At 41.8% G+C, this 18404-nt stretch overlaps 1 pseudogene; it reads right to left on the reverse strand.

Annotated features, from left to right (window-relative positions):
- The window catches only part of LOC139952746 (monocarboxylate transporter 6-like), an 11990-nt pseudogene extending 4587 nt beyond the window's left edge, over positions 1 to 7403 (reverse strand).
- Positions 7404 to 18404: the final 11001 nt, after the last annotated feature.

Consider the following 18404-nt stretch of genomic DNA (forward strand, 5'->3'; position numbering starts at 1 on the left):
CAACAGCAACAGCAACAGCAACAGCAACAGCAACAGCAACAGCAACAGCAACAGCAACAGCAACAGCAACAGCAACAGCAACAGCAACAGCAACAGCAACAGCAACAGCAACAGCAACAGCAACAGCAACAGCAACAGCAACAGCAACAGCAACAGCAACAGCAACAGCAACAGCAACAGCAACAGCAACAGCAACAGCAACAGCAACAGCAACAGCAACAGCAACAGCAACAGCAACAGCAACAGCAACAGCAACAGCAACAGCAACAGCAACAGCAACAGCAACAGCAACAGCAACAGCAACAGCAACAGCAACAGCAACAGCAACAGCAACAGCAACAGCAACAGCAACAGCAACAGCAACAGCAACAGCAACAGCAACAGCAACAGCAACAGCAACAGCAACAGCAACAGCAACAGCAACAGCAACAGCAACAGCAACAGCAACAGCAACAGCAACAGCAACAGCAACAGCAACAGCAACAGCAACAGCAACAGCAACAGCAACAGCAACAGCAACAGCAACAGCAACAGCAACAGCAACAGCAACAGCAACAGCAACAGCAACAGCAACAGCAACAGCAACAGCAACAGCAACAGCAACAGCAACAGCAACAGCAACAGCAACAGCAACAGCAACAGCAACAGCAACAGCAACAGCAACAGCAACAGCAACAGCAACAGCAACAGCAACAGCAACAGCAACAGCAACAGCAACAGCAACAGCAACAGCAACAGCAACAGCAACAGCAACAGCAACAGCAACAGCAACAGCAACAGCAACAGCAACAGCAACAGCAACAGCAACAGCAACAGCAACAGCAACAGCAACAGCAACAGCAACAGCAACAGCAACAGCAACAGCAACAGCAACAGCAACAGCAACAGCAACAGCAACAGCAACAGCAACAGCAACAGCAACAGCAACAGCAACAGCAACAGCAACAGCAACAGCAACAGCAACAGCAACAGCAACAGCAACAGCAACAGCAACAGCAACAGCAACAGCAACAGCAACAGCAACAGCAACAGCAACAGCAACAGCAACAACAACAACAGCAACAACATTATTATTAATAATAATAATAATAATAATAATAATAATAATAATAATAATAATAATAATAATAATAATAATAATAATAATAATAATAATAATAATAATAATAATAATAATAATAATAATAATAATAATAATAATAATAATAATAATAATAATAATAATAATAATAATAATAATAATAATAATAATAATAATAATAATAATAATAATAATAATAATAATAATAATAATAATAATAATAATAATAATAATAATAATAATAATAATAATAATAATAATAATAATAATAATAATAATAATAATAATAATAATAATAATAATAATAATAATAATAAGGGGGGCTAATCAACCTTACTCGCAGCTAAGAGCTGAATTGCGAAGGACGCGGCTACAACAGCATTCAGCTGCCAGCCACATCAACTCATTATGACCACGGAGCACAGCCAAGATCGAAAGTGTTTGATTTTTTCCTGAGGGAGGAAAACCGGATAGTCTGGAAAACCCTCGTGGCACAGCAGAGAACCAACACACAACTCAACTCACATATGGCCCCGACCGGGAATCGAACCGGGGTCACCTTGGTGAGAGGCGAGAGGCGAGCGCATCAAGCCAACCGTGCCACCCAAATATATTATATACTTTACTTTATAAATCCATAACAACAAAAAGTTACTTAAATTATTAATCGTTTGGGATTTGTTCACGTTGAGGGCTGATGTGGTCTAACCAGAATCATACTTTGAAATACCAGCAGTGACGCACCAATGATTTAATTTGGGTTGTGGGTGGTAGGGGGGGGGGGGCAACTTTCCCAAACAAAATTCTTTCTAATATGGTAACAAAAAGATTTCACCATGCTGCAACTCTGACTTCATCGGAAGGTAATAGTGTAAAACAAAAATCCTGTGTCAATAACCACATCAGTACGGAGCAATGAAACACACTAAGAATCGGTATTTCTGCTTGAATTCCTGACCGTTTTATTCCAGACATCCGTTCTCACAAATCCACAGATCTAGACATAGGAAAACATCCCCAGGCGAGCGAGTTTCAAAATCTTCCAGCAGGGGGCCAACCAGCAACTAGCTCCACCGCGGAGCCGTGCTGGCGCCCTCTACTGGCTGATTTGCACAAATGTTACACTGTTTCCTCCGAGGACTCTGCTTGACCAAAAGCAGGCAGTAAACACCAGGGACCGGCTCCGCCAGGGAGACACCCCCTTTACAACAATAGGAAAGATAACTGGCAATCAACAAGAAAACAAAAAGGCATGGCTCTAAGATCTGGAGTTCCGTCAAGGGAGTGACATCCCCTTCAACTATGTTTGCTGAAACAGCTGCTCCAAAAACTCCGGTGGGGCATCGATCAGGCATTGTCCGTGCCGGGGTACCCTCGACAGCGTCCGATGTTAGAACTTCACTTCGATGTGGGGTAGAGAGCTGCTCCGTGCAGGTGGACTCATTGCCTCTGGTTGAGCGCTTTCGTAGAGACGACGCAGGGGGAACTTGTAGCTGTTCCGCGTGGGCGTGGTCCTCTTCGTTGGATCCTGGTTGGGAATTGTTCTCTTCATTGGATCCTAGTTTGGTGTCGTGGCTGGTGTTGCGGCCAGAGGGCCCTGGGGCTGTTCCAAACGGTTACAAGCCCCATGGGAATTTGACTGGCCGCCGTCTACTCCAAATTCATTCTCCATCATCCCGACACCACCCGCGAACAATGTGGTGTGTTCACAACCTCGCACGTGACAATCCCGCATGTACTTCCTGTAGAAGTGGAGACCACAACCGCGGGTGCAGGGAAAAGGCTTCTCCTGATGAAGTACCTCACAAGATGTGCGCCGGTGCTGCTCATGTTGCTGGACTGGGCAAACTTTCTTCCACAATGTTTGCAAGCGAAACAACGACCCACCACACAAGGAGCAGACCATTGTTTGTAACCTTCCGAAGATGCCTCCTTCGTGTTGGGGCCCTCCACCAGTTGATTGCTTGGTAAGTTTAGATTTGTTCTGTGCATTTCGCTGGTTATTGTTGAATCTCCGTTTCCTGTGCGGACAGTCCCGTCGGAAATGTCCAAAATCATGGCACCCAAAACATTCCACCATCGAGCGATCGAATGCCCTACGCGGGGGACCTGTGTTTATTTCCCAGTGCGTTTCTAGAAGCCTCCACGGCCAACTCTTCCCGAGCCTGGGCGGGTAGTTCCGAATACACTGCCCCAGACTGCTTAATGACTCATCGCTACCCATGTGGCGCTTCAACAGTTATACCCGGTAGAACGGTATCCAGGCCGTGACTCCAAATCGTTTTTCAAAGTACGCCAAGATGCAGGAATATTCCTTTCGTGCTGTTGGTTCCATGTCAGCTAGGGCCTCTTGTGCCAATCCCTCCAGATGGGAGGCCAGAAATATTGCCTTCTCGACCTCCCCCACTGGTTAACGGTCGCCACACTCTCGAAGTGGATGAGGTAGTCGGACCAAGAGGAGACGCCATCAAATTTATTCGGGAACATCACGGGCCGCCGATTCCCTGAGGGAGGGCCCAACTCTTCCTCCTGGCCTGCCGACAGCACCACTCCCTCCACAGCCTTCTTCACCAACGGTGGATGATTATGTCAGGTGTTCTGGCGACCCAATGCCGTTGGGTCTTCTCTGTTGACTTTTACTGTGGGGGGCTGGGTCCTTTGTTCCATCCCATAGGGTCAAGCAGTGCCAAGTTGATCCGGTAGCGATCCATAGATTTGTGCAGTGTGGAGCAGGTTTCCTTGGTCCACCCCATTTCTTTGTATATTGCGGAGCTCCGCACGGAGCTCACCGCCATTGTGTTGTGCAGGGTGGAGTCGATCCACCTGCTCCACCCCATTGGGTTGTGCAGTGTGGAGCAGGCTCCTTTGCTCCACCCCATTGTTTTGTACAGGGTGGAGTCGATCCATCTGCTCCACTCCATTGGGTTGTGCAGTGTGGAGCAGGCTCCTTTGCTCCACCCCATTGCTTTGTACGCGGTGGAGTCGATCCATCTGCTCCACCCCATTGGGTTGTGCAGTGTGGAGCAGGCTCCTTTGCTCCACCCCATTGCTTTGTACAGGGTGGAGTCTATCCATCTGCTCCACTCCATTGTGTTGTGCAGTGCGGAGTCGATCCATATGCTCCACTTCGTTGGGTTGTGCAGTGCGGAGCAGGTTCCCTTGCTCCACCCTATTGCTTTGTACAGGGTGGAGTCGATCCATCTGCTCAACTCCATTGGGTTGTGCAGTGCGGAGCAGGCTCCTTTGCTCCACCCCATTGGGTTGTACAGGCTGGAGTCGATTCATCTGCTCACTCCATAGGGTTGTGCAGTGCGAAGCAGGTTCATGTGCTCCGCCCTATTGCTTTGTACTCCATGCGGAGCTCCACATGGTGCTCACCGCCATTGTCTTGTGCAGGGTGGAGCCAATCCATTTGCTCCACTCCATAGGATGCTGCAGTGCGGAGCAGTTTCTTTCGCTCAACCCTATTGCTTTGTACAGTGCAGAGCAGCCCAGCTGGAACATGGTCGCGTTGGATAACCTGGACAACTGGTTCAACCATGGCATCCTCAGGATCATTGATGCTCTGTGAGGAGAGCCGGAACGGCTCCGTGTGGTTACGCCCAAACTCTCCTGCCCTCGTGTCCGTAGGCTGCGGAGGCGGCCGGAACGGCTCCGTACGGTGCCGCCCCAACCCTTCCGCCCTCGTGTCGGTAGGCTGCGGAGGCGGCTGGAACAGCTCCGTACGGTGCCGCCCCAACCCTTCCGCCCTCGTGTCGGTAGGCTACGGAGGCGGCTGGAACGGCTCCGTACGGTGCCGCCCCCAACTATTCCGCCCTCATGTCGGTAGGCTGCGGAGACAGCTGGAACAGCTCCGTGTGGTGCTGCCCCAACTCTTCTGCCCTCGTGTCGGTAGTCTGCAGAGACAGCCGGAACACCTCCGTGTGGTGCTGCCCCAACTCTTCTGCCCTCGTGTCGGTAGGCTGCGGAGATAGCCGGAACGGCTCCGTACGGTGCCACCCCAACCTTTCCGAACCCACATTACCCGAAGCAGACGCAGCAGTTCTGCCCCCTAGAATCCGTGGCTGACCCCTATGGTTATTATAATTTGTCTTTGCTAGCATTTGCCTTCTTTAGCCCTAAAAATAGTTCTTTTTCTACTGTGATAAAAAAACATGTCTCACTCAGTAAAGGAGCACGTATCTATTTAACCACTCGGACAACTCGACCGTTCAGACAACTCGACCGTTATGAAACTCGTAGAGTTGTCTCAAAGTCGAGTTATCTATGCGGTCGAGTTGTCCGAAATGTCGAGTTGTCTTAAAGTTGCAGTTATCCGAACGGTCGAATGGTCAGGCGGACGCGTGTTTAGACAATTCGTCCGTCGGACAACTCGACGGTGCAGACAACTAGTAGAATTATCTCAAAGTCGAGTTGTCTAAGCGGTCGAGTTGTCTCAACCTTCGAGTTCGCTCGCTATTTATACCTCCATGACAAAATCTGGAGTTAATTTTGAAATGAAAATTCTTTTTATTAATTTCGGACATTTAGATTTCACACTGGTTTTATGTGCTAGGGTTGTCCGAAATGTCAAGTTGTCTTAAAGTTGGAGTTATCCGAACGGTCGAATGGTCAGACGGACGCGTGTTTTGACAATTCGTCCGTCGGACAACTCGACGGTGCAGACAACTAGTAGAATTATCTCAAAGTCGAGTTGTCTAAGCGGTCGAGTTGTCTCAACCTTCGCGTTCGCTCGCTATTTATACCTCCATGGCAAAATCTGGAGTAAATTTTGAAATGAAAATTCTTTTTATAAATTTCGGACATTTATTTTTCACACTGGTTTCATGTGCTAGGCTTTGTGTTTCAATTTGTGTGTGTGCTAACACCATCATACACTTTATAAATTTATATTTAGAAGACATGCTATATCAAGTGATTTTTATTTCGATGATTGTTGGAATGATACATTGTTTCAAAAACTGGGCAAGGTCACGATAACATATTAAAAATTACCCAGTGACCTTCATTTCAGAAAAAAAGTTTGCCAAATTTGCATATATGTGATAAAAATAGACATGGTTATGACATATTATTACCAAAAAGGTGTTATTTTACCCCAAAAACTGACACTTACTTGTCGTTAATCCCAATGTGACGGTTAACTGAAAGATGTTCCAAGTGAACGCACTGGCAAGGTATCCTACAAAAAGCAAGAACCCTCCGGTCATTACACACACCCGGCTGCCAAATCGCTTTGCAAGATTCCCTGTGATCGGTCCTGTAACCATCGTTCGGAAAGAAAACAAAGCAAATGAAGAAACTTCAGTTCAATTTTTATTTCAAATTCCTCAAATATTATAAATGCAATGTTAGCAAGGTGATACACAAAATGCAGGAAATTGGATTCAGCAATCATGCAAGTAAGCGCAGCTTGTGATAGGGAGTGCCCGTACAAAGAAAAGAGCCAATGGGAGTTATTACAGACTGAGCAGACAAAGCAAAAAACACATTAAACACTTTATTTCACTGCTACTATTAATTGGCGGACTTTTTCGAAAAATGGCTCAAATGAAAGCTTGTAACTTTCTCGACCCCCATCAAAATACCTATTGAATTTTAAATCAAAATGTTGGGGTCAAATATTTGTAAAATAAGCAACATGTTGATATTGTAATGAATTGGAATTCTGGCACTGGTTCTTAACAAGTCACAACTCAAAATAAACCAGTATTTTCATTCATTAAGTTTCCTCCATAACGTGATGCCCGTACACTTGTTTAAGTTTCAGCACATCATTGTGGTTTGGTTTTCAAAAGCTGTGAATTTATAGTATGTTGAATCCCCACTCGTAGTTAATGTGGCAGATAAGGATAATGCTACAGAAGTGATATTTAAGTCTTTGTGATTGAAGAAGACGATCAGAGTACACTGATCGAGTTGAAACGTCGAGTTGAAACCAACGGTTCTTTCCAGAACCACCCCAACTCATTTTGTGATTATCAATACATGGTGTTAACGCAAACATTTGTATATTGTGATTGTTATCAAGTTTATAAAATCAGTTCTTTTTTTTATAACAACAACAATGGTTATTTGTAATCATATCTTGGCTCTTTCACCAGTACAACTCCCACGTATAGGATTGGTATAAGTGACTTACCAATGATATAACCAATACTATTTGACATGCCGATTACAGTCCCCAGTTCAGCTGCACTGCACTCTAGAGAATCCATCATAGGGTTGAATAAAACACCGAACGATTTCAGAGATCCCATCTCAAAGAAAATGATCATGAATGATGTAAACGTAAGGAGACAGCTTGAAGTCGCCATTTTGGAAATAATATTTCACCTATTAAATTCAGTTTAACCAGGTAGTTTTACGCGAGTGCGTCGGGTTTACTTTGACTTGACCCTAAATAGTGGAGAAAGAATCATGTCGACAAAACCGGTGACAATAGACCATTGGTAATGGCCTAGGGTGTTGCTCATTGTGCTCCTGTATTCAATGGATAATTCTTTACAATTTGTTTACCCGAATAAATACAATTTATAAAACATCCAGCGAAGCATTAATACCGTTGACCTTGCCGTATGTTTTCAGATCCAGAATGAAATTGTTGGATATATAAAGTTGTTTTCCAATCTTCCAGCAGGGGGCCAGCCAGCAACTAGCTCCACCACGGAGCCGTGCTGACGCCCTCTACTGGCTGATTGGCACGAATGTTACAATAGCATGCCTTTTCGTGCGCTATACGGTTAGCGGCGCTATAAAATGGAAATCGTACAGTTAGCACAAAATCTGCAGCTGAGCAGCTTTATTAAAAGGGCCCTGAAGTCAGAGTTGAAGCATGGTGAAAAAATTGCTGTTGGGGATTAAAGTTATTATTCACTAAATTTGTTGTTCAAGATTCATCGCAGGGGGTTAACAAATGTGTTAAAAAGAAGAAAAAAAGGATAACAAAATAACGGAGCCCCGATCGTAAAAAAGGACAGGTGAATAAGAATTTTGTTAAAGGTTGAAACAAAAATAATGATAAAACAAAATTTCATCAAAGCATTATTTTGTTAACAAAACATAATTTGTTAATTCTGTGAACGAAGTGTTATTTTTGAGATTGTTGAGGTATTATTTGGTTCTGTTCCAAGGTACAAAGATACTCAGCTACGCTTACGTTCCTTCAAGTTACGCTATAATATCAACAGGTACGTTTTCAAGCCCGAGTCAAGCTACGCTTACGTTCCAAGATATGCTTACGTTCCAAAAGATAAGGTTATGTTCTAAGCTACACAGCTACTCAGCTACGTTTACATTCCAAGTTTTGCTTACGTTCCTTCAAGTTAAGGTACGCTATTAATCCTACGTCAAGTTACACTTACGTTCCATACGCAGCTACGTTTACGTTCCAAAATACCCAGCTACGCTTACGTTCCAAGATATGCTTACGTTCCAAAACATATGGTTACGTTCCAAAACATGTGGTTACGTTCCAAGCTACACAGCTTCTCAGCTACACTTAATCCAAGATACAATTAGGTTCCAGTTACGCTATAATCAAAAGGTACGCTTTCAATCCCGAGTCAAGCTAGGCTTACGTTTCATACGCAGCTACGTTTACGTTTCAAAATACCCAGCTACACTTACGTACCAAGATATGCTGACGTTCCAAAAAATATGGTTACGTTCGAAAATAAATGGTTACGTTTCAAGCTACACAGCTACTCAGCTACGCTTATACAATCCAAGATATGTTTAGGTTCCAGAAATACGCTATAATCAAAAGATACGCCCTCAATCCAGAGGCAAGCTAGGCTTACGTTTCAAGATTTGCAGCTTCGCTTACGTTTCAAAATACATTCTCACAAGGACGCTTTTGAATCCCTCAAGATGCACTCTCCCCCCCCCCCCTCTCCGAGATAAAAACATTTTTCACTGTGAACAGGGCCCGTTGATCAATTTCATCTGTTTTGCAGAAAATACTGCTGACAAACTGTCTTTACTGTTTAAAGATTTAGTCGGGCACCAGCCAAAGGTTTACAAATTTAATTAAAATTTGGCTGGTAATCCGTTTCAGCTTTGCAACACTATTTTGTGCTAAGCAGATTTTGTGCCACTATGAAAGGCATTATGAAATTGGGTCCTTGCACCACGCCACGATCGCATTCCAAACTGCATCATGGCTGTGCGGTAGTATGCCTAGTTTATTGGGGCCAGGAATGCTTTATTTACTTGTTCCTGTCCCATCATATTCTGGGTTAGTTTCTTTGTGTTCTTCGTGACAATCTTTGGATGTACGTCGAAGCACGAAGGTCTACCTCCATCGTCGAAGCATTTGCCTGATCCGTTTATGCTGGTTGTATGGATAGACTGGATCCTTATGCTCCGTCATAGTAAAACGTTGCTATAAACAAAGCACCAGTCTACTGACAACATTGTGCGACAATGTCACGAAGATTTGACAGTTGCAACGGCTGGAAGCACGTATACGCTGGCTTTTAACCGCTTTGGTTTTTAAAATAATTTTTCGCTAAATACGTGACATTTTGATGATTTTATTTTACAGCAACCATCTATAAAAGCATTATTTATGATTCTACACCCCGAAAATGCGTAAACGGTCAGCCGGTGTGTCCCTTTAATACGACTGACTCCTTGTCCCTGAATATCTTGGGATACTTTCTCACGATCTGCTGGTTCTGCCGAGGAGTGAGTGTTACAAATGATCTTTGGTATGTGGCATTGTGCAAGAGTTGCGGATTTTGTTCCATTTCGTCAATAACAGATCTCTGGGACAGGATCTGTTGTATTTGATGGTCATTCATTTTGTCAATTGGTTCGGCTGGACAATTAGAACAACCTGAGTAGACGCAATACGACGACGGCACAGTGCTAACCAAGATGGTCACAATTTATCATCAGTGCGGTCAACATGGTTGTCATTATAAGGTGTCACAGTTCTGAAGATGATGGTAACACTCGAACACAGTTGTTGCAAATGAGCTGATACGAGATTGATGTTATGCCTTTATAACAGCAAAGGACTAAACACCAACGCCCTGCCCCTTTAACAATTGACCAATGGTGACGATTTCTCTTTGGCAAATCCACTTGACCGTGACTCTAATTTTAAAATTACGTTCCATACTTTACGCAGCTTCAAGGAATACAATTTTGATCAGACTTTTTATTTATCCAGGTATATTTTTTATTTGAAAAATTAAATTGTGCAGAACAACAAAATGGTAAGATCCGGAACGAATCCCCGTGAAGATCTGACTGCATACAAGCATTATAAAATAAATAGCTTAGTTTTTAATCAAACTATGCATTAACTTTCATATTAACACGAAGTAGGTGTGTCTGCCATGGACCGTTATGTCTGACTAGAGATTTGAACTAGAGTTTTGAACCGTCGGATGGTTCCTGATGTCAATATTTTGTGCACAAAGTCTATGAAAGGTTCTACAAGGACAAAGGTAAAAACAAAATACGTCTCCATGGAAGAAAGAAATCGGGGGAAACTTCCAATTTAAGCCACTGTGATGGTTGGGGGACTAGGAGTTTGACAATGCTCTCTGCACATAAAGGTCTTATGACTTCACAATAATGTGCAAAACATATATCGCTTACCACTCCGCGGTCTGCAGACCAGCAATGAGGGCTGGGGAAATTTGTCCCACTCACTGCATGTTCTTAACACAGTGTTTCCTCTCAATTTTGGATTTTCCCTCCTCTTCTCTATCCAAATAATAATAAGGCCCTGTAAAACCTTGAAGTTATGTCAGCGTATAAAGACGTATGCAAATTAAGCCACTAAGAGAAAAGAAAATGGCCGACGGGTGACATGATCACGTGATGTGCAAACCATACAAATGTTTTATTCACTGTAGGCAATACATCAGGCAAGAAATGGCCGTTGAAATAGCGTGTTTAGCCCCGTCCGAGGGATTGTTTTCGGGTTTATATTACTTGGGACTCGTCCTGCTTAGAACGGGTTTTGTAAAATCGATCCTAGGACCGGTCTTACGTAGGATCGGTCTTCAGGCTAGGACTCGTCCTTAATCCTAAGTTAGGAAGAGTTTTGTTATTAAATCGACCCCATCAGGTTCATGATTATCTCAGAGTAGTTTCTCAGAATCTGCCCGTTCATAATTGTCTGCAATTACGTTCCATTCTGTTTAAAGCTCCATGGAAGTACCGTGGCCGAGCAGTTAAGAGCGGGAAGTTAAACTGTGGTTTTTCTGATCAGCAGAGTGTGGGTTCGAATCCCCAGCCGTGACACTTGTGTCCTTAAGCAAGACACTTTACGGATGCTTCGTCCTTCAGATGGGACTCAAAGCTGTTGGTCACATGTGTTGTGTAAACGCATGTAAAATAACCCATTGCACTTATCAAAAAGAGAAGAGGTTCGCCCCGGTGTTTCTGCCTAGATTGGCAGCATATTACGCCACAGTACCTTGTAAAAATCAATACATGGTGCTAAAGGATTAGGTCTAATAATTCAAACTTCGTCCCACTCACATTGCAGTAAAAATACCTAGCGCTTTGTATCTTTTGGCAAAGGGTGCGTTATAAATACGGTTATTATTAAGAAAAATTGTAATCCTCCGTTTAGGTCCAACTTTACATTTATCCGGGTATACTTTTTTATTTGACAAATTCAAATTTGCAGAACAATAAAACTATACGGTCTGATACGTTCTTGTTTGTAATCAAAATATGCATTAAATTTACAATTTTTACGAAGTAGGTCTGCTGACATGGATCATAAAGTCTGACAACAGTTTTGGGCCGTCTGTGCGGCACCTAAAAGTCACCCCGACCTTTTAGGTTCAACTTTGATCGACATTTAGGTACAGCTTGGGGCTAATAAAGTTTTATTTCGAGCATCGAAGAAAAACTCATTTATCCACGGCAAATAGTGATCCGGTCCGCTAGGCCTCATTGTCTCCTTGTTTTGGAGACGCACGGTCTGGACTAATCATGATGCGTGTTTTAAAGGTTCGACCAATTTGAAGGACCAATCACAACCGGCGTGCAGATCGATAACGCCTCGGTAAGCATTGTTGCAGTTCACTCTCTGTCTCGGCAACGGATAGAGAGGGTCAAAATAATTTTTCTCCCGATTTTCTCTTACCAGAATTTTTCGAATTGTACGATCGCGGTTCAAAAACTACATAAATATTCGACAGTAAGCCTAAGTTACTTTAATAACAAGGTAAATTATTGGCAGAAAACGGGCTCAGAAGCGAAATGAGGGACCGCAATCGACAAACTCACGAACACTCACTGGGGCAAGGCCATGGACGACAAACAAGGGCACAAACCCGTGCAACTCAACGTTTGGCTGCTAATCAAGTTACGGTGCGCAACCTACGCACCCACGAACACCAGGTGACGGCAGATAGCCACCCAGAACCACGGGCACAACCAGGGCGAGACCATCCGTGGGTTGAACCGGTAACGGGTCAGCGACGGCAACCAGGGCCATCACCAGGGACACAGCCCGTTCAACAAGACCAGCGAAGTGCCGCGCCCAGAGTGGTAGCAAACAGGATTGAAGGTAATTTTAGCGTGGATGAAACTAATTATGCTATTCCTATAACTAGTTTGGTGACAGTGTTGTGATCGTAGTAGTAATAATGCAGGGACAAACGATCAGCCTCAAGTAGATAGAATTCCCTTAGGGATACCAGGGGAAAAGTTTCCGTATGGCGCCACCACTTTTTCATTCGAAATAAAATAATATAGTATCTAATTTACCTGATTGATATATCCCTTTTTGTAAAAATGAGTGAAAAGGTGGTGGCGCCATACGGAAAGTTATCCATACCAGGAACCAATGGCCCATCAAACAATAGTATCATGAGTGGTAACAATGCAACCCAAAATCACAAATAGTATAGGTGTAAACAATGCAACCCAAAATTACACTAGTATATAGGTGGTAACAATGCAACCCAAAATCACAATAGTATAGGTGGTAACAATGCAACCCAAAATCACAATAGTATAGGTGGTAACAATGCAACCCAAGAATGGGCGTTCAACAGTAACAATGACTAGCATTGAGACCAATTCCGAACTGACTCCGCGGCAATACAGTCATTACGATCCTATAAGCTAAAGTAGTAGTCCAGTCATATTTCTATACCATCCGCCCTGGTAATAGTTATAAAGCAGGACAGTTCTTTTCAGAACTGAGAAGTCTCCCGATTCTCCGATTATCTACTCCTCGGCAGTAGAATAAAGCAAGACAGTTCCCTAAGAACAGCTCTACCTGGCAAGTAGATACACACATGGTGTTACCGCAAACCAAACATATATTGATACCCCACCATGCAATGCCTCAAATCCTATATAATGACTAGCCGATTGTCACTGAACCAGTAGTGATCAATAACACAGGCACTTTTTGGATCCCGGTTCACAAGCTATTCCAGCAACAACAGTTAGGTTTTACACCCCTGGTATCAGCATTTAGCCCACTGGAACAAGTATACATCAAAGCGGAAAGCCATGATTATCAAAGGAGATACGTACATGTATAGTAGTACCGTAGTTTTGGTGACAAAAGGGACCCCTACTTGCAACATAAAGAAACCCAAAGCATAGCTTTATTGGTAAACCAGGAGGGTCAAATTGTGTGGAAAATTATTATTATTATTTATTATTATTATTATTATTATTATTATTATTATTATTATTATTATTATTATTATTATTATTATTATTATTATTATTATTATTATTATTATTATTATTATTATTATTATTATTATTATTATTATTATTATTATTATTATTATTATTATTATTATTATTATTATTATTATTATTATTATTATTATTATTATTATTATTATTATTATTATTATTATTATTATTATTATTATTATTATTATTATTATTATTATTATTATTATTATTATTATTATTATTATTATTATTATTATTATTATTATTATTATTATTATTATTATTATTATTATTATTATTATTATTATTATTATTATTATTATTATTATTATTATTATTATTATTATTATTATTATTATTATTATTATTATTATTATTATTATTATTATTATTATTATTATTATTATTTATTATTATTATTATTATTAGTTATTCAGCCATTTCAACAATACATGACAATACAAAAAATACTTCCAGGTGGGCTAGGAGAAACAAAAGCAAAATAATTACTGTGGTCCAAAGACATGCCTCCCCACGTCTTGGTGTAATACAAGTAATAAGACAAATAATAAAACAGTTGAAACATAAAAATAAAATAAAATATAAAGCATGGACTGCGAGATGAGAACCAGTTTTAGGAGGGTAAAATTGGAGAAAGTTTGCACAGTGTGAAAACAAATTAATAACAAACAAAAACAGAAAAATTCCTTAAAACATAAATAATGTAAAAAAATATCCAAGTAGAATGCAAATTAAATTTAAGTGACCAAATTTATTAAGAGAAAAGGAAAAATCCGTCAAAATTATGTAAATAAATAATTTTATTAGTAAAAGCCCCTTTTAGTCTATACATCCATATATTTGATGAAGGCACACCCTAACCGAACACAAGATTAAGGACCGCTATTTGTTCACTTTAATGGGGAACCATTGACATCATATCAATATAATCACATACTGAAACAAGGAATTGTTTTGATAGGTTTACCTCCAGAAAGGTATAGCTCACATAGCTTCAGAATTGGAGCAGCCACAATGGCTTCTCAGAACGGCTTCTCAGAAGAAGAAATTAAGGAAATGGGACGATGGAAGTCCTCCGCGTTTCAAATTTACGTGTGACCAAACCGAATGTTGTAATTCAGAAATAACTAATAATCACGACATCAAATCCCATAGGACAATGAAAAGGCCTTTATCAATTAATTTAACTTAATTTGTCCTTCCGCAGGTACACTATGTGGAATGCTGAAAGTATAACACTTTCATCAAATAAAAAGGACCTATTGGATTTACTAGCTAATTGTGTGCAAAACAAACAAACCAACATGTGCTAAATAAAGCATCAAAAAGTATGTGCCTGTTGCTGCCGTGTTTCTTTCTCTTATTATTTCAGAATCAATGACATCGTGGATAATGGGCGATTCAATCGTAGCCAGTGCGGAAAAGAATGGAGACCAACTACCTGGGGGAGGTCGCACTATCGGGTCCAGTCTGTCAGGGGCAAGGCGTGCTGAACTGAACGGTCGGTTACGGAGGCTGATGCACAGAAACCAGGCTCGACGACACTTGTTATCCACATAGAGACCAATAACATCCTCAAGAGTCCCACATGGGAGATAGATAAACGGGTAAAAGAAATATTAAGGGTATCCGCCAGCTCACACTAGTCAGATATTGTGATCAGAGTAGCATACGCATATGAAATTAAGAAATGTTTGTACCTGCGTTACGCAGTAAAGCAGGTAAACAAAGTTTATAGACGTTTGACACGTTTTTTGTTTTAACAAGATGATATTTAATTTTAGTAAACCACGCAAAAGGCGTTAACAAATGTGGACATCAGCATGTATGTGTTCCAGGCGGCTTATTAAGCCGTGGCCGAGGGTTTTTCCAGAGTTTTGCACTTTTCAAGTTTTTTATCTCTGGTTTTTTAATCCCGGACCGTAGTTTGTCATATATGTATCGGGAAAAGCGATACAGCAAAAGGCAAAATACCCTGCTTGAGTTTCTGGCAGTTTTAGAGCGTTTAAGTGAAGTACATGTACATGCATTGTGTTTATGGCTGATAAGGATGAACAAGGGCAGGGCTAGCAGCCACGAGAAATATAAATAAGATAGCTGACAAGTTTTGTAGAGAAGAAATAACATCAAACGTTCATATTATCAACCACTCAAGTGTCCTTAATAGAACAAATCTAAAAGTAGAAGATAAGCCCATATACAAATGGGACGGCACTCATCCTTTTAATAATTTATATGTTGCTGTACAAAAAGATTGCAAATTTCATTCATTTGTATAATACATGGCGAATAAACCATTCAATCAATTCAAGTCAATCAGAATTTAGCTACCACGTAATCCGACAAACGCTATCACAAGCATTAATATTCTTCAAATTCAGAAGAGAATACTGTAAGAAGGATATAAGGATAGTTACAATAATAATCATAATAATAATAAGATAAATAAAGAAATATGAATTAAACCCCAGTTATTTGTAACAAAAAGGAGAGGGGGGATTTAGCAAGTTGCTCGCATTGCATGACAAGCAACTTGTTTGGTGGTTTGTAAAAACTGACTTAAATTATGATAAAATATAAATAATTAGCTTGAATTCATAGTGTCTTTCAGGTAGACTCCTATGAGAAATGCTTCGGCAGACGCTCGGAGCAGGTGATGTATTATGTATACATGTATACTTATAACAAGAGACAAGAATTAAGGTGTCAGCCATTAAATCTCATGTGCATGCTTGTTTTTATTGCCAGGTCCCTTTGGCTTCACCGGTAAAACACCGTGTGGTGGAGTCAGTGCTTTGGAGTAGACACTTCCAAACCCGTTTATTGGGATGCAATGTGTATTGTAAGTCCGCGGCGAACTTATTTGAATTGAATAATTCTTAGACTCCTGGTAGACATCAGGAAGTTCCTCAAGTATTATCACTGGAGGTAAAGAATTGTAACTTATTTTAATTGAATAATTCTTAGACTCCTGGTAGACATCAGGAAGTTCCTCAAGTATTATCACTGGAGGTAAAGAATTGTGTGTAGTGGCATTTGGTCCACTTTTGTTTTAACCTTTTGAGTTGGCTGACTCCTTTCATTGTTGAAATGTTTTCTGTTGAACGAAAGAGTAAAATTGAGAGAAATAAATTTTGACCCTGTCCGTGCTAGACAGCGAACAACAAATACTTTGTGTCATGAGTCTTTCATTATTTGTCCGGGATAAAGATTTTAGTTCGGGGCGACATCTGATGGGTACAACTTTGGGCTACATTTAGGTACTGCTTTGGGGCTATAGATTTAGGTCGGGCGACATCTGGGTACAACTTCGGGGCTCCATTTAGGTCGGGGCGACATCTAGGTACAACTTCGGGGCTCTATTTAGGTCAGGGCGACATCTGGGTACAGCTGTGGGGCTCCATTTAAGTCGGAGCGACATCTGGGTACAACTTTGGGGCTCCATTTAGGTCAGGGTGACATCTGGGTACAACTTCGGGGCTCCATTTAGGTCGGGGCGACATCTTGGTACAACTTCGGGGCTCCATTTAGGTTGGGCGACATCTGGGTACAACTTCGGAGCTCCATTAAGGTCAGGGCGACATCTGGGTACAACTTCGGGGCTCCATTTAGGTCAGGACGACATCTGGGTACAACTTTGGGGCTCCATTTAGGTCAGGGTGACATCTGGGTACAACTTCGGGGCTCCGTTTAGGCCAGGACGACATCTGGGTACAACTTGGGGGCTCCATTTAGGTGTCAGGACGACATCTGGGTACAACTTTGGGGCTCCATTTAGGTCAGGGTGACATCTGGGTACAACTTCGGGGCTCCGTTTAGGCCAGGACGACATCTGGGTACAACTTGGGGCTCCATTTAGGTCGGGGCAACATCTGGGGACAAGTTTGTGAATGCATTTAGGTCAGACGTAGTCTTGGCCCAAGACGATGGTGCTTGATTCTGGATAGTGTACTACGCGTGGTTGAATCGCCAAAAGCGATACTTGATATCCTGTCCGGAAACCCTGAACCGTAACCTCCGAGTGAGTCACTACGAAACACTTTTCCAAGAATATTGGTGCAAAAAATGAAACAATAGACTTACGAGATTATTACAAGAGGAAATAGTCGTACCTCAATGTCGTCTGACCTAGTCTTGGCCCAAGACGATGGTGCTTGATTCTGGATAGTATACTACGCGCGGTTGAATCGCCAAAGCGCGCCCGCCACGGTATGATTTAGTTACGTGGACGGCTCAAAATCTAGACTACACTCTGCAAGCTACCATCGTCTTGGCAATCCTGCGCGCTGTGTTAACTTGTTCATTGTTTTCTTCTAAAGCTTTGTGCAGGACCAATCAGCGTGCGATCGTTGTAATAAATTAACATAATGTATTAGTTGACCCCGGGGTCATTCATGTTGTGATTACACGGCATTGGCAGCTCCGTGTTTGTCGTGGAGGAAAAATCGTAAGAAAATAGGAAATGTTCACGATTATGAATGCTAAAGATGAACAAGTAAGCCGAAGCTTTATTAATCTGCTATCTAGATATTAATTAATTAACGACTATATGTCAAAATACACCAGCTAGTGCCCTCTCTGCGGACGGTCTGGTGTTGCGATAAACTCCGTCAGTTCT

Source organism: Asterias amurensis, chromosome 20 (assembly GCF_032118995.1).
Source record: "Asterias amurensis chromosome 20, ASM3211899v1".
Classification (NCBI taxonomy): domain Eukaryota; kingdom Metazoa; phylum Echinodermata; class Asteroidea; order Forcipulatida; family Asteriidae; genus Asterias; species Asterias amurensis.